General features: G+C 39.5%; 1 pseudogene; it reads right to left on the reverse strand.

Annotated features, from left to right (window-relative positions):
- Nucleotides 1–6882: 6882 nt before the first annotated feature.
- LOC106833247 (RNA helicase Mov10l1-like) overlaps nt 6883–18571 on the reverse strand; it is a 118033-nt pseudogene continuing 106344 nt past the window's right edge.

Here is an 18571-nt window from a genome sequence, read left to right on the forward strand (position 1 = left end):
CTCTCAATATTTTCTTTTTCTTGGTTTGGTTCCAAGATTAAGAAATTGGTGCAGCTGAGTGGAAATAACTTTTTCATTATTACCTTCTTCCAATTTTTTTCCATGTAAATTGTTTTCCCCAAAGAATAGAAAAGAGCCATATGTCATTGGCTGGTTGCCTCTCCAGTTATTTCTGTATCTTTCAGTGCACAGAAAGAGCGATACATGCCCTCAGTGTCTCCTGTTTTACCCTACTCTTGGTTAAGTTGGATTTAAAATGAGTGAGCACTTTTCTTCTAATTCAAAGATAATGTTTCTGCTTTGGATTTCAGCTACTTATCAAATGCTTGTCACTGCAAGATGACTGGGTCATCTGATCATCCAAACTTCTTTAAATGAAGAAATTGAGACCCACTGAGGGCATATGACTTGTCTAGGGCCACACAGATAGTTAATCTCAAAGTTGAGTCTTGAAGTCAGATTTCTTTCTCATCTGTCCCCCTTTCTCAATTTACCATCCTCAAACCCTGGACCTCTGAAACTCTCCCACTCCCTACTCACAACTGCCCTCTGCATAATATGTTATGGAAAAACCTGGTGTCTCCCCTCTGTTCATTTTTAGTTTGGTTCAATAAACTTCCAGTAACGAGGAGATAATTTGCTGTCATGGAAAGAATTTTGGCTGAGAAGGTAAGGATATGGATTCTACTCTTAATGCAATCACTAATGGTTCCAAGATGTGACAAGTGATTGGTTTACTGCTCTGAATCTCAGTTTCCTCACTTCTAAAATAAGGAGCTGGGTTATATCATTTTTAACGTTCTTACCAGTTGCAACATCCAATAGAATATTGCAACATGGCATATCTTTATCTCTGTGAGGAAGGTAACCAAAGTTGAAGAAAATCAGGATTGGGTTTTATATCAGTGATTGAATATGTAAGCAGCTGTAATTATGGGAGAATTATTCCTCTCTGGTGTGTGTATGTGTCTATGTGTGTGTGTGTGTGTGTGTGTGTGTTGGGGAGAACAAGGATAGAGTATAAGCAGAATTATGGAATTTTTAAGGGTAGTTTGGGATGTGTGTAAGAAAGCTGACAAGATGTAATGTTTAAAGAAACTATTAGGATAGTAAATCATCATAACCAAGAGAGGTTGTGTTATTTTCCCATTTAAAACCCATGCAATTTTCTAAAGTGTCTACTTATTAAAACTATGCCTTGGTGTATTTTCCCTTCCTGTTTTCAGGGAAGAAATACATTTTTAAAACTTTAGGTTACTATGGGAATATGCATACAGTAGTGCATCAGGTTTGAAAACACACTTAAGGAGCCAGCCCCATGACTTAGTGGTTAAGTTCAGTGTACTCTCCTTTGTCAGCCTGGGTTCGTGGGTCTGGATCCCAGGCTCAGACCCATACCACCTGTCAGCCATGCTGTGGCAGCAACCCACATATAAAGCGAAGGAAGATTGGCCCAGATGTTATCTCAGGGCTAATCTTCCTCAAGAAAAAAAAAAAAGAGAGAAAGATTGGCAATAGATTTTAATTCGGGGCTAATCTTCATCAGCAAAACCAAAAAAATACAGTTAAAACCCTTGCAGTCATCTTACTTCTTTTTGTCTTTTTTTTTTTTTTTTCTGCCATAATGCTGGGTCACCTTTGCCACATGAGTGGTAGATCATGAAAGTTTAGAAGTGCTATAAGTGAGGTCAGAGCCAGAAACAGAAGCAGTGCAATTAGAATAGAACCCTTGAAGATAAAGCATAAAAGGGACTTCCCTCTGTATCTGGTGTTTCACTTTTGACTTATTTCTCCCTGTCCTCCCAGTAAAGGTAAGTCTGTAACTCTCATATGCAGCCTAGCAGTTAATAGAAACTTGTCTTCTGCAACGTGCAGGGATAGATTTATTGAACTGATAATAATTTCTCACTCTTCTTTTCAGTGATGATTTATTTAAACTCTCCAATTGATTTAAATTTAATAAAAAAGGAACTTTGCACATTGCTTTGTTGAAGTTAGATTTATCATTTCCAAAAACACTGCAGTATTCAAGATTAGTGCAAAAGGGGCAATAACGGTTACTGGATTTAATTAAAAACAATAAATCAATTGGTCAGTGGTAATGGGTGCTCCACATAACCCATTGGGTACATGACTATTTAAGGAGTCAATATTTTAATCTTAAAACATCTGATTAGACAAGATCATTGAGCTAATGGCTATTCGATAAAGCGATGGCTTTCCTTTCATGTGGGGACTGTGAGGGCTGCCTGGCTGGGGGAGGATGCAGTTGGCTGGTGCTTCCCTTCAATTTGCAGTGTTAGGGAAAAAAAAAACAACCCAGGATGCATTTTACTGATGAAAGTCAATAACATAGAAGGGATTTTCTGGGGAAGCCATTTACTGCTAATTATAGTATATGCATAAAGCTCTCTGTGGTGCTATGAGGTTTTTACTCAGCTGTTTCATGCAGGGCAAGAAATAGACTAAACAGTGTGAGACGTATATGTAGCTATTCATAAAATGACCGTCACTGATCTCTTACTTGGAATTTTCCAAAGGCCCCGGCTTTCAGGCATTCTTCTCCCCCTTTTTTCCTCCTCCCACTTGGCTTCAGGAACAGCTTATAGCCTGCTTATCTCAAGAATTAGCCGAGAGAAGGGGCATGGTGAGTGAGGGTGCTTGCTATCCACACAAAACGGACATAAAAGGGACATTTTCTTTTGAAATAAATGAGACCTTTAGACTATTTTAACTAATACATGTTTCTACAAATCCTCAAGAGAAAATCATGTAACATCCACTGAAGTGTCTTAGAAACTATATGAGCATTTATACATATATATGAATTTTATATAATATATAAAAACTATATATATAAATATATGTATACAATACATATATTTGCATTTTACATAATATAAATAATATATATAAATACTATAAATATATGCACTATACTAAAGGTAGACTGATCATTTTACTTAAATCAGGTCTTACAGAAAAGTTTTGCTAATGAAGCTCAGGCAGCCTGGCTGATGCACACACAAGATCACTCGTTGCAGCAACCTTGCGTAAGCTCCATTTAGAATACAGCCTTCCAACCAGACATCTTAGAAGAGCCAGTTTAGAGGCATGTAGGTGCTGCCTGGTAGCCCAGGTACCCATCCTCAGTGCTCATCTTTCACTTCACTTCCCTGCCTTCAGGTGTCCTGTGATGCTCCGCTTTTCCTCTGTTTTTGTCTTTTTGATGAAGGCTTAATTATGAAGGTTTTAGTATCAGTTGCCTTGTAGCCTCTCCTGGGAATATCCATTTTTAGACTAATGTATAGTTGTGGATAAACGATACATGTCTTTTGAGATATTTTAGGCATTTTCCTTCAACTAGAGATATGATGGGAGGAAAGCGAGGACCAGGAAACAACTTCTTGTGACCCCAAGAATATCTGTCTCCTTTCCAGGTCAGAGTTGATTTCAAAGGTCAGAATTCCTTTCTAAGACATAAACTGAAGTGGTTTGTACTCCAAGTTTTGCTTTTTTTCCTACAAAGATATATATTCTTGGGTGGACATCACTTATTGGAAAAGGCCAGCAGCTGAAATGGAAAGAATGTGTGGATTTTGCCAGCCCCACTATTTACTCTATGAAGGTGGAAATAGGCTATTTAATACAAGGACGCAACTGTCGATGTAAATCTGAAAGAAAAATGGGAGCTTAGCTTTTGCAGGAAGCCTCTTGTTAATGCTGAGAGGTTATAACAAAGGCCCCGTTCCCTTTTTGCTGGGGCTGTATAATTACAGGAAGTGAATTACAGCAGATTCCCTGAGCAGAACTGAAATTTATGGTGCAGATTCAGAGGGCAGCATATGAAATTCACAGGCTTCTAAATCGACAGACCACAGTCAGCATCTGATATTGCTCAAACAGTGTTTTTATTTTTCTTTTGTAGCTTATGGTCTGTAATTTTGTTTATACCTCTTGTCAAATGTAATATTACAAGAGTAGAATACTACATGCTCAATGGTTAGAAAGGCCAAGGAGGTTGGAAGAGGAACATAAACTCTCCATACCACTAGAATGGAAGAAATACAGGGTATCCAACAAAATGCCTTCCTAGGAGAGGATGGATCTTCACAGTGAGCTGAGCTTTGCTCTTCTCAACTTGCCGCAGGTAGAGGAGTCGCTTCTTTGTAACCCATGAAGGCATGCCCTCTGGAGGTAGGCCCACTAAGTAGCTGTGAGTGAGATCGCAGAGGGCAGTGCAGGTAGGGACGGGGGCCTGGGCAGGGGCATACCTCTGGGCTACAGAAGCCCCCTCTTGCTTTCATGGAGTGTCTTTCAGGCTCTCAGAGGTTGTTAAGCTTTGATGTCCATCAGGATCTTATACGCCTAAAAGCCGAGGTGCTTAGAAAATAGCCTCCTCTACCTGCTCCCTGCTTTTTCCTCCTCTCCAAAGTGGGGGAGAGGGGTATGACCATCTTGGAGAGAAGGCATTTCTTGTGTGAGAGGCATGCTCAAATGGTGAGCCATGCAGCCAGCATGTGGATCTGAGAAGAGTTCTTGGAGGTCAAAAAAGTCACCTAAAAATACCAAAGGTAGTCAAAATTCAGTGTGTTTGTAGGAGGCAGTGAGGGGTCTCGGGCTTCCCCCAACGTGCCCCTCCTCTGTGCAGAACCAGGCAGTACCCTCGGCCTCAGCTGCAACTTCTCCAGGACCATAATGGAACTCCAGGACTTTCCACAAGGACTGGAGCAGGACACAGAGACAGATGCCACAGAACACCTTAAGAACAAATAGATTAGAGTACGTGTGAAAACAGTAAAAAGACAGAAAATCTATCAAGGACTATCAAGGATTGAATGGATGTTTTTTAAAAAATTTTTTAGTTTTCAATTTTTTTTTGAGATAACATCTGTGCTAATCTTCCTGTATTTTTCTGTATGTGGAACACCTCCACAGCGTGGCTGGTGAGTGGAGTAGGTTCACGCCTGGAATCTGAATAGGCGAACTCAGGCCACTGAAGTGGAGCACAGAACTTTAACCACTTGGCCTCCAGGCCAGGCCCTTTAGTTTTCTTTTTTTGTTGTTAAAAATTTTAAAAATTTTATTGTGACAGCCACATGCAAAAGAATGAAAGTAGACCATTATCTTACATCAAACACAAAAATTAATTCAAAATGGATTAAAGACTTGAAAGTAAGACCTGAAACTATAAAACTCTTAGAAGAAAACACAGACAGCATGCTCTTTGACATCAGTCTCAGCAGTATCTTTTCCAATCCCAAGTCTACTCAGGCAAGGGAAACAAAAGAAAAAATAAACAAATGGGATGACATCAGATTACAAAACTTCTGCACAGCAAAGGAAAGCATCAACAGAATGAAAAGACAACTGACTAACTGGGAAAAAATATTTGCAAATATCAAACATATCAAACAAGGGGTTAATTTCCAAAATATATAAAGAACTCATACAACTCAATAGCCAAAAAATGAACCACCCAATCAAAAAATGGGCAGAGGATATGAACAGACATTTTTCCAAAGAAGATATATAGATGGTCAATAGGCACATGAAAAGATGTTCAACATTACTAATTATTACGGAAATGCAAATCAAAACTATAATCAGATATCATCTTACACCTGTCAGAATGGCTATAAATAAACAAGACGAGAAATAAAAAGTATTGGAGAGGATGTGGAGAAAAGGGAACACTCATACATGGCTGATGGGAATGAAAACTGGTGTAGCCACTATGGAAAACAGTATGGAGATTTCTCAAAAACTAAAGAGAGAAATACCATACGATACAGCTATCCCACTACTGGGTATTGATTCAAAGATCATGAAATCAACAATCCAAAGAAATTTATGAACCTCTATATACACTGCAGCATTATTCCCAATAGCCAAGATGTGGAAGCAACCCAAGTGCCCATCAGCAAACAAATAGATAAAGATGTGGTATACATACACAATGGAATACTACTCAGCCATAAAAAAGACAAAATCATGCCATTTGTGAAAACATGGATGGACCTTGAGGATATTACGCTAAGTGAAACAGTCAGATGGGGAAAGTCAAATACCACATGATTTCACTCATATGTGGCAGATAAACACAGATAAGGAGAACAGACTAGTAGTTATCAGAGGAGGAAGGGGTGGAGGCAAGGCAAAAAGGGTAAAGGGACACATATGTATGGTGACAGATAAAAACTAGACTATTGGTGGATATGATGTAGTCCATACTGAAATATAGTGATGTACACTCAAAATTTATACAATATTGTAAGCCAATATGACCTCAACAACAGCAAAATTTTATTGTGATAAGGACACAACATGAGATCTGCCCTCCTAAATCTCTGTGTTACAGTATTAATTACAGAAACAATGTGGTACAGCTGATCTCTAGAATTTACTTATCCTGCATAACTGAGACATGATGCCCACTGATTGGCAGCTCTCCATTCCCCCCCAGCCCCTGCAACCGGCAGTCCACACTGATGCTACGAGTCTGGCAGTTCTAGGTCTCTCCTCTGAGAGAAAGCATGCAGCACTTGTCTTCTTTGATGGTTTATTACTCAGTGTAATGTCCTCCAGGTTCATCCATGTTTTAAAAGTCAATTATCTTTTAAAGAGATTTTTTTAAAAAATAAGAAGAAACTCTTTATCCACATTTTTATCATTTCTGGTCCTTTCCATGACTTTGGGTGGACTCTCATTTCTGTCTGGCATCATTTCCTTATGCCTACAGGACCACTAGGTGTAGCAGTGTGGGTCTGCTGCTGACTAGTTCTTCTATCTCTAAGCTTTGCTGTGTCTGAAGTTGTTTTTTATTTCATCTTCATTTTGAAAGAGTTTACTGGGCACAGAATTCTGGGTGAGTTTTTCCTTTCAGCACTTTAACGGTGTCCTTCCGCTGTCTTCTGGCTTGCACTTGGTGGTGGACTGTCCATCATTTGTGGTGTCTTGTGTGTGGTTCCAATTCCCAGTCACTTGGGGAGACTGTAAAATGATTTCTTCTGGAAACAACACTTTCACAACTAAGCGGATGACTTGTTCAAGTGCAAAGTGACACTGTCTGCTTGTGGTCCTACTATATGTAAATTCCACATCCATAGGTTCAAAGTTATATGCTTATTCAAATTCTGTATTAAGTTTAAGAGTTACATCTTCTTCATGAATCTCAATCACGTAGCTGATGTATTCAATGACATGTCCATCATACTCTTGAGTGTTTAAAATAAGTTTATCACCTGCATACAGAGAAGGCCTACTTTCAGCTAATCCTGGAACCTTCAGAATCAGAAAATCCCCATTTCTTTTCAAGGTGACCCCATTCATATTATACTCTTTCAGTTCCATTTCTGCATGAATCTCCTCAAGCCAAATCAAAGTTTAAATTTCTCCTTGTAGTTTGACATCTTCAAAAGCTCTGTGAGTAATGGCTGACAGGTCAGTATGTTGATTTTTTGTTTTACACGTTTTTTAAGTCTATCTGGTGTTGGATAGTGTGGAAGAAAACTTGAAAGTTGTCGTCTTGAGTTCCTTCTCTGTGTGGTCACCACCACTATAGTTTTGGTGGAAGGTAACACTTGGGAACTTTTAGACTTTTGTCCACGAAAATGGTTCTTGGACAGCTATCAGTGACTTCTCTCCACTTATGACATTCACTTCAAGGACTCGCCCGATTATGAAATTAGGGAAGCAGAGCAGAAGGAGCTCCTTGCAGCAGCCGGAATCTTTTGCATCACATACAATCAGAACCAGGGTTCCGCCACCTGGAGGGATGAGCCTGCCAGCTTCTGTCACCTGCTTCCTTGATACACTCTTTTCTTCTCCATTCTCTCCTTTACAGGCACAGTTATTTGGGGAGACTTCTCTGCTGTTCACCAGACTGCTCTCCGTCTGATAGGTTTTGTTTTTGCTGTAGCTATCTAACGAGTTAATATTTTCATCTGAAAAATTCTTCTTCTCAGGAACAGAAACACGAGACACCACAGGGCACGTTTGGGCTTATTCAGCATTTGAAATCTGAATTGTTTTGCTTTATCCCAGCCAGCCAGTTCGCATCTAAGTTTTGAGGAACGTCTCCTTTGTGCTATCCAGATCACCATATTTTTGCTTCTTCCTTCTTTTAGAGTTCCAAAACTTGTCATCCTCGTGACTTCAATATCATCTTTGTTCTTCAATAAAAGGGCTCCACAGGACTCATCAGCAGCCTCTTCACCAGCAGGGGAATCTCGCCTTTTCACTGGGATCATGCAGAGTGCTCTCCAGACATAGCGCGACTGGCTGCTCTCTACCACCACCGCACTGACCACGTCGTATCTTCGAGGGATATATCCTTCTGGAAGTTTCAGAGATCCAAGGTGAAAAATATACTGTCGTCTATCATCCCATTCCTTCCACCGAGGCTAGAAATGCAGACCCTGTCCACACGCTTGTACCTCAGTGGCTTCACTGAGATGGCCTCGCTACTCCACGTGCCCGGCCAGTGTCCAATACTCAGCCTCCATCCAGTCTCCCTTGCAGGGCTGGAAACCTTCCTTCCGTAGCCTTACGGGGCAAGGGCAGGGAACCTGCAGCCACGGCGGTCATGCAGCTGGTTTGCAGAGTCTCAGGATCCCATCTGAGGGCTCGACAGCTTAGGTGGCGGAGCACTCAGTGCCCCTGCCAGACTCTTGGTGTGCCAGGTAGCTGCGCTGTCGCCTGTGCTGCTGTAGGATGCAAGGTGCTGCCGGGCCTCCACTGGTCGGGAAATTGTTGGTTCAGTAACATGAAGCGGCTGAGCTGTCCTGACACAAAACCGGGAGACAGTAAGTTTCACAAATGCTCTCCAGAGAGAAGTATGTTGTCTGACTGGTGTAGCCAGCCCCTTCCATCGAGGAGGTCTCTCAGCAAATCAGCACTCGCGGACTGGAGCCTGACGGCCCTTGGCTGGGGTTTCTGCTGTCATCTTCCCATTTACCAGAGACAGCTTCCACCCTGATGGCTTTCAGTCCATTCAACACTTGATTTTCTTCCACAACTGCAATAACTTCCTGTCCAACATTCAAAAGCACTTTGCTAGTCACAGCCTCATTGGAGAAGCAGATCGAATCATCCATCGTGCCGCAGTCACTGCAGTACCTTGTGACAACGCCGTGGACGGTTTTCAACTTGCTGTCACCTTCCACGAGGTCGGGTCCCGGCGGCCCCGCCTCCCCCCTCGGGCCGTCCACCTTCTTCCAGAAGAAGGCCACAAGGTTGGCCGTGCCTAGTTTTCTTTTTAAAAATTGTTTGAAATTTTTTAAACTATTCTCTCCTCTTATCCTCCCCTTCCTCCTCCTCCCTCCTCCCTGTCCCTCTCCTCCTCCTTCTCCACTCTTCCCCCTCCCTCTGCTTCTTTCTCTTTCTCTCTTCTCTCCTTTCCCCCATCTCCTTCAGATTAGTCACAGGTAACTATTAGGAAACATTTGAGAGAGAAGCTGAGGCCAAGGACCAGGAATGTAAATGTCCAAATACTGGACTGAATTGTCATCTGCCTGGAAGGGGGTGAGTTTGAGGACCCAACCTGTTTGATGATGAACAGTCTTCTCTTCCTCCCTCCCTCCTCCACTTCTGTTTACTCATCCAGCAATTACTTCTTGAGCATCTATCTGTTGTAGGTAGACACATTTTGCTTGAACAGGTGAAAGGGCTTATAAACACCATTTCACCACAACCCAACCCAAGACATCCATGAGTTCAGTCAGTCAGTATTTTCTGAGTATCTTCTATGCTAAAATGCCATGTGGAGATTAAAAAAAATAGAAAACACAGATAGTACCCTGAAGGAACTTTTAGTTTAGGGGGAGAACTTCCTTCTTGCTTGCCTTCCATACCTGTTGTATTATTATTTTATTGTGTTTTTCTTTTGCCCATGATTAGTGTACCAGCTGCCATGCTAAACTCCATAAAGATTCCTCCAGTGACACCAAACTCACATCCACATTTAACTCTAGGGGAAGATGCACACAGATGCCAAGAGGTCATGGCAAGGGCTGTGACTGGAGCCAGTGCTGGTTAGGGAGATTTCATAAGAAAACTACCAAAGAAAGTAAATTAAGAATTAAGTTCATATAAAACACATCTTTCCCAGACATTTGTAAATATCTTGAGCAATGTGTTTACTTTTAATCGCTTTTCACTGTCTTGCATCCCTGAATTTCTGTTGGAGTGAAATGGAAGCACTGACATCCAAAAAAGACCTACCCCCTTCAACAACCCACTTGAAACCACATAAAATATTTTATTAGGACATGTCTAGCCTGATTTCTTTGCATGAGTGAGACTAAGAGTTCAAAGTCATATCTGTTGGAACAACCTTCTTTGGGTGCCCGATACCAATGCAAGCAATCCCAGAGTGGTGTTGGTTGTTTGCGCTCAGCAGATATAATCCACTTGGGAAGGTCTCCTGATGCGGATAGTCTTGGAGGTTAAAGATCGGATTAAGTCTGTCTCAATTAGTGAATGAACTTTTGGTAGCATTTACTCAGATTTTTCTGCTTTCAATGCACAAAAATAAGTTAGTTGATTACTTTTCCTGTGCAAGGGTATCCTGCAGGGAGTCTCAGTCCTGTTTTTGTGTTTTAAATGGCTCTCACAGAAAGATTCAAAGTAATTAAGCTTATCACTGAGAGCATTGGTTTATGATTTGCAAAACTACTAATCCCTTTTTTAAACAAAGAAATAAGGAAGTGCTTGTTAAGGACACCAAGGAAACTAGAAATCTGTCTGGTTATTTCTCGACCTCTAAAGCAGTATCTGATAGACTAACTTATTCAAATTCAAAGAAAGAGAAAGAAAAGACAAGCGTTGTGAGAAAAAATAGAAATTACCCAGTTTCAGGTTTTTATTCCAATTTAGATAAATTACCTTTATCAAGCTTTGAGAATCGTTTGGGAACACTACATGCCAGTTCTGCCACATAATTTAATCTATTTAAGTTTCCAAACTTAATTTCAGTTTATATTGGGGAGTTCTCATAGATCTTTGATACAAAGTTAGGCTTGTCTGTGATTTCATCTATGTATAGATTTAAGGGTTTTTTTTTAAACTCAAAATTAAAATAAAATCCAAAGCTAGGGATGAAGGTAAGAGGAAGAATAGTTCTTTATTTAGGGCTGATCAAGTTTAAATTTATTTAATTTCAAATGGCCCCTGTCTCTTATGAAGTGCATACAGTATTTAAGACTCTGTTTCCTTATACCAAAACCAGGGACTCTGCATCAAAGTGTATTGTCATTTAACAAATAACAACAAAAATCTCAGTAGTATATAATAATATGTGTCTGTACCTCCTATGTCTGGGACTAGCTTTGAGTGTTGGTTAGGGAACTTTGTTGTCTTGGCTCAACTTACTAACCATCCAGGAGTCTGCTAGCAATTGGTAGATCTATGCTGGCCTTGGCTGGTTGACTGAGGTGACTGGGCTTGTTCTACAGGACTCTCATCCTCTGTCAGGCTGGGCTAGGCATGTTTTCATGGTAATGCTATTGGTAAGAAAGATGAAGTGGAGACATGCAAGAATTCTTCAGGCCTAGGATCAAAACTGGCACATCACCATTTCTACTCTATTGACTAAACACTTCTCAAGGCTAGCAGAGATTCAAAGGATAGGGAATAGACCTTGCTTCTTTAGGGAAAGGAGCTGCAAATTCACATGATAGAGCGTGAATAAAAAAGGGAGTGAAGAATTGAGTCATTAGTGCAATGAATTTATCCAACCTCTTAATTAAAGAGTTAGGGTCAGGCTGTGATCTGAGGGTAGTTCAACGTGAGGCAGTGGAAGGGGCAAGTTGGCAGTGGAGAGAGGGAAGGCCATTTTCTAGGGCCTCAAACTCAAAGTGGGCTTCCAAAATGACCCATGTTAATTATTTGTGTTAGAACGGTCTCCTCATTGATTCATATCAATTGTGATATTGGGTAAAGTATAGACCACTCAAGGATAGGTTTTCTGCAATAAGTTTTGCATTTGAAAGGCAAAAAGTCCACAGTGGCAGTTTTTGTTTGCTGCTTGTTTGTTTGTTTGTTTTCACATTTGTATTATGGTTAGTGGTCTCAATACCTGAAAGTGGCCTGGGCCCCTCAGGCTCTCTGAATGAGCCTGATTAAGGCAGACCTGCAGAAAACCAATGGATTCCCCTGAAACAGCCCCTGAAACAGTGTTCAAGGGGACACATGTGCACTGAGAAGCAGGGCCATTGCTCGGCACAGGTCACCGCTTGGCTGGGCAAGCGTAAAACGTGGAACAGGCACATTGGGAGCCAGGATAATGGGCCTTTAAAATCTCTTCTGAAGTCAGAATGCCTGCTCTGAATTCTGGCTCTAATATTTGCTACCTGGAGAAACTTTGGCCAAGTTACCTAATCTCTCTGTGCCTTAGTTTCCTTATCTTTCATTTAAAAAAAAATAGATTCTGCCTTATAAGATTAGTTGGAAATTAGTGCAGTAATAATAATAGAGCATTTAACATAGGTGAGGTACATAATAAGCAAGACTTACATTACTTAGTTGTCTGTGTTGTTGTTTTGTTGACTTGGTTTGGAGGCAGGGAGGAGGGAAGCCTGTAGGCCCTCTGAGCAGGAAGTCTAACTGACAGAAGCACTGCATACAGTGTACATGGGCGGAAAGCATGTTCTGATGAGAGGGGTAGGGAAGGCAGGGGGCAGCAAAGATAAACTGCCTAACCATTGATGCTACCCAAGGTTGGCTGTTTGTATATGCCACTGCTTCATGGCAAAACTGTGTCATTCTTTTCTTTTTCTGGTAGTTATTTTAAATTGAAAACTAGTCCTTCCCATAAATAAGAGTTCAAGCAGTCACAGAAACTATATTAAATAAAGAACAAATAACCAATTTACAAGTATTCCTCAGAGAATAATTAGTTGCAACCACTTGCCATAATGTAAAATACATTACTTTTCAAGAGCACCAAAATTAATTGTATTCCAAATTAGTTTCTATCTTAGGCTGTCAATTCACTTTCCTTCCTACAAATCTTTCATGGTTAAAGACATTTTAATGCTGTTAGGAAATAGCAGGATTACCATTCCATTATTCTTTCACTAATAATCATATTATTTAATTACTGAGATTCTCTCCCTGAGGAAGAAACTGATTGCTCACAAATTATAAATGTCTACAATAGTCATCTCCCCCATGAACAAGTCAGTCAGAGAGAAGCATTTTCCACTCAATTCTACGATACAAACTTGTCCCAAGAGCAACAGCAGAGATGAGCTGTGATGAGAGCCCAAGAAGTTTTAGATAAGTAGGTTCAATGGCTAAACAAGATAGGATGGAGTTTTGTTTTTAAAATTTGGTAATGCTGGGTAAGACAAAAGTAAAATGATTCCTCATCTCTTCTGCCACCATCAGCCACATTTGGGTGTGGAAAAATGTATTAGCTGTATTAACCATGTTTCTAGCTTCTGTAAACTTGATGCTTTAATGTCTTCCCTATATGCGTATGTCAGACAATCCTTGTTCTGGAAAACCCCACGACATGCCTGAGTCCCCTTGCCTTGGCCTCCTGCCACCCTCATCATTACTCACCCCCCCTAGGGGGGAGTCTTCTTCCTAGGGGTTCACTTTTCAAGTGCAAACCAACCAATCCAGAGTCCATACCCCAACCATCTCCTCTACAGGGCTTTCAGACTCCCAGCCACTATCCTCTTGCCTAATCACCCAAGATCAGGTACCAGTCAACTCGGGACAGGCCCTATGTCCCAGAGCTCACAGAAATTATTCAGACTAGCCCATCATAATCCTGCTTACCCTGCCTCACCCATTTCTTACCCCGGAAACCACAGTAGAGGCTCTTGTCCATGTTTCCCCCACACTCCCTCTACCTTGAGCCTGATGATGGTGCTTCTCAGTGTGGCCCCCATGGCATGATGTGTCTCTTGGGATCTTGAGTATAAAAACTATCTTTTCAACGGCAGTTGTCTCCTGATGTGTTGGCCTTACCATATCTAGATAATCTAAGTTAAACTAAAAAAAACCTCCTGAGTCTGGCAGGGTCCTCGCATGAGGGTGTCTGCTGTGTGCCCTGAAGTTTCCTGGGAGGTGGACTGGAAACAGTGACCTACTTTGAGGATTATCCACAGGCCATATTGTAAGTTCTGGAAATTGTGCTAAAACATCAGAAAATAGAGCAAGTGACAAAAATCCCTGGATGCCCTGGGGAAGTGGTGGCAGAGGCCTAAGACTCCATATCTACCAAGAGACTTATTTGATTATGTGTTATCCTGCTATCCAGGTTTATATTTTATAGATTGTTTATGTTTAAAATTATTTATAAGTAACATGTAAAGAGCCTGGAAGTCATCACTCCCATCCTTACAAAAAGAAAAAAGGTGAACAAACTGAAATCAGTGACTCTTTTTAGACCCATCAGAGAATGGAAGTCACAGGGCAAGCTGCCACCCTCAAAACTAGAAAGACAAGGAGAGACAGAGTATTGCAGCTGAGTTCAGCTAACCTTGAGCAGAAGCCACTGGAGCCAATAACTGGTAGGAATTGACAAATCATTGGAGGATGAGTGTAGAACATCTTGATAGTTAAAAACTTTTGGGGGCAGTTGTCTTTGGGGCCCCCACAGTTTTATCAGTTTTACTTACAGAAGCCTCACCATATTCTTCCAATGAAAATCAGAGAAAAATCTCCTCATGCTTCAGGCAAAGGGAGGCAAAAAGTAGCCATTTGAAATAAGCCAGGAACATTCTCCATAGCAAAGGACTACTCTCAAGGGAAACTAATTGAGAGAGCCTTATCTGACATAGGAGAAGAGGAATTAGATAATTCAAGAAGCTTATAGCCTTCTTGTTTCACCTAAGGGAAGAAAAAGAAAAGACTAAGAAATGTTTCTGAAGGTCAGAGCCCAGAGACTCAGGGCCACTAAAAACATGAAATTTAATTGTAAGATTGCAAGATGCTTCCCCTCACCAATGCCTTACCACCACATCAGCAGGGCTCCAGGATAAGAACAGCGGACTGAATGTGAGAACTGAAAGATAAAACTATTTAAGAAAGGGTTCTTAGGGAAGCCAAAGATAAAATGGGAAGAAAAAAAAAACACACCAAGAAAACTAGAGGAAACTGAAACCTTGGGTGCCTGCAATTACAGCAAATATTAAGCAGCCCAGAACTTGATTCAATTAACATAAAACTTCACAATGAAATTCTGAGTACCTCAGATCCTAATACCAGACACAGCATGTCCAGCATGTCCAGCTTCTAAAAAAAGAAAAATTACAAAATATGCTAAAAGGCAAGAGAAAACACAATCTGAGTATGTAAAACATGCATTAGAACCAGATCTTATATGATAGCAATTTGGGGATTATCAAATAAGGAAGTTAAAACAAATGTGATTAATATATTAAGAACATTAATTGAAAAAGTAAATGACATCTAAGAACAGGTGGGTAAGATAAGTAGAGAGATGGAAACTCTAAGGAAGATTCATAAAGGAAATATTTGAAATAAAAAATACTGTGAAAAAATGAATAATGCCTTTGATGTACTTGTCAGTATATTAGACACAGCTGGGGAAAATATCAGTGATCTTGACGATATCTTGATAGAAACTTCCCAAGCTGAAATTAAAAGACAAAAAAATTAAAAAAAATATAAAACAATATTGAAGAACTGTGGGAAAATTGTAAAAGATGTAACATACATGTATTGGTAATACCAGAAGGAGAAGAAAGAAAGAAAGGAGCAGAAAAAATACTTGAAGTAATAAAACCTGAGAATTTTCCAAAATTAATGACAGAAGCAAAACCACAGATCCAGGAAGCTCAGAGAACTCCAAGCAAGATAAATATCAAAAAAAATCTACAACTAGGTATATTATATTCAAACTGCAGAAAACCAAAGGCAAAGAGGGAATTTTGAAAGAATCCAGAGGGGAAAAAAACCCTTACATATAGATGAACAAGAATAAGAATTACATTAAAATTCTTATCAGAAACCTTGCAAGCAAGAGAAGAGGGGAGTGAAATATTTAATATTGAAAGAAAACCCCCACCAACCTAGAATTCTATACACAGTAAAACTATCCTTCAAAAGTGAAGGAGAAAAGAAAACTTTTCCAGACAAAGAAAAACTGAGGGAATTTGTTTCCAGTAGACCTGCCTTTCAAGAAATATAAAAGAATCCCATCAGAGAGAAGGAAAATCTTATAGGTCAGAAACTTGGATCTACATAAAGAAAGAAAGAACATCAAAGATGGAATAAATGGAGTTAAAATAGAATACCTTATTTTTATTACTCAATTGACCTAATAAAGAACTATTCAAAGTAATAATAACAACAGTATATTGGGTAATTATAGCTTGTGGATAAGTGAAATGAGTGGCAGCAATGTTGCATGAAGTGGGAGGAAAGAATTGGAAACACTCTATGATTAGGCATCTGCACTAACTGGGAAACAGTGTAGTGGTATTTGAAAGTGAATTTAGATAAGTAGTAAATATGTATTGCAAATTCAAAGGCAACCACTAAATTTTTTTAAAAGATGTATAATTGATATTTTAAGAGAAGAGATAAAATGGAGTCATACAAAATGCTCAGTCAAAACCGGAGAAGTCAGAAAAAGAGGAGACAGTTAAAAAAAGAAAAGAAAAAGTACAATGAATAGAAGACAGTTATAAACAGGATAGATATTAATCCAAATATATAAATAATCACTTTGTGAATGGGCTAAGTATACAAATTAACACCCAGAAATTGTTAGAGTGGATTAAAAAAAAACACCCAACCCAATTTGTCTATAAGAAATCAACTTTAAATATAAAAATACAGATAGTTTAAAAGTAAAGGGATGGAGAAAGACATATGATGATAACATCAATCAAAAGAAGGCTGAGTAGCCATGTTAAGTTCAGACAAAGCAGACTTGAGAACGAGACAAAATGTTGAAGATAGAGAGAGGCATCACATAATGGTTAAGGGAGCAATCTTCAAGAAGACATGACAATCCTTAACACAAATCCACATAAAAACAGAACACCAAAATACTTGAAACAAAAACTGATAGAACTGCAAGGAGAAATAGACAAATCCATTACGATAGTTGGAACCATCGACACTCCTCTCTTAGGGATTGACAGAATCAGTAGGCAGAAAATCAACAAGCATATAGTTGAAATGAACAGCACCATCATTCAACTGGATTTAGTTGATATTTATGTAATCCTCTATGAACAACAGAAGAACACACATTCTCTTCAAGTTCACGTGGAATGTTAACCAAGATAGACCACATTCTGGGTCATGAAACACACCTTAAATTTCCAAGAATAGAAATCGTACAAAGTATGCTCTCAGACCATAATGAAATTAAACTAAAAATCCATAACAAAAGGATAGCTGAAAAATTCCATAACATTTGGAGATTAAACAACACTTACCTAAATAACACATGGGTCAGAGAAGAAGTCTGAAGAGAAATTTTTTAAATATTTTGAACTAAATGAAAACAAAAATAAAACATCAAAATTTGTGGAATGCAGCAAAAGCAATGTAGAGAGAAATTTACAGCACTGACTGTGTGTATTAGAAAAGAAGAAAAATCTAAAGATCTTAGATTCAATAATCTAAGACTCCACGTTAGGAAACTAGAGGAATAAGAGCAATATAAACCTAAATCAAGTAGAAGAATAGAAATCATAAAAGTGAGAGCAGAAATAAATGAAACTGAAAATAGAAAACCAATAGAAAAAGTCAACAAAAGTAAAACCTGATTCTTTTATTTTTTTATTTTATTGCAGTAACATTGGATTATAACACTATATAGTTTTCAGATGTACGTTGTAATATATGTCGAATTCTGTGTAGATTACATCATGTTCACCACCCAGAAACTAACAGTCCATCCCCTCAGATGTGAGCCTAATCACCCCTTTTACCCTCCCCCCTCCTCCCTTCCCCTATGGTAACCACCAATCCAATCTCCACTGCTATGTGTTTGTTTGTCATTGTTTTTATCTTCTGCTTATGAGTGAGATCATATGGTATTTGACTTTCTCCCTCTGACTTATTCCACTTCATATAATACCCTCAAGGTCTATCCATGTTGTCAAAAATGGCCAGATTTCATCATTTCTTATGGCTGAGTAGTATTCCATTGTGTACATATACCACATCTTCTTTATCCGTTCGTCCCTTGCTGGACACCTAGGTTGATTCCAAGTCTTGGCTATTGTGAATAATGCTGCAATGAACATAGGGGCGCATGTATCTTTATGCATTTGTGTTTTTAAGTTCATTGGATAAATACCCAGGAGTGGGATAACTGGATCATATGTAGATCTATTCTTAATTTTCTGAGGATACCCCATACTTCTTTCCATAGTGGCTACACCAGTTTGCACTCCCATCAGCAGAGTACGAGGGTTCCCTTCTCTCCACATCCTCCCCAACACTTGTTGTTTCCTGTCTTGTTAATTATAGCCATTCTGACTGGAGTGAGGTGATACCTCATTGTAGTTTTGATTTGTATTTCCCTGATAGCTAATGATGTTAAGCATCTTTTCATACGCCTGTTGGC

The sequence above is a fragment of the Equus asinus genome, chromosome 2, assembly GCF_041296235.1.
Source record: "Equus asinus isolate D_3611 breed Donkey chromosome 2, EquAss-T2T_v2, whole genome shotgun sequence".
Lineage (NCBI taxonomy): Eukaryota > Metazoa > Chordata > Mammalia > Perissodactyla > Equidae > Equus > Equus asinus.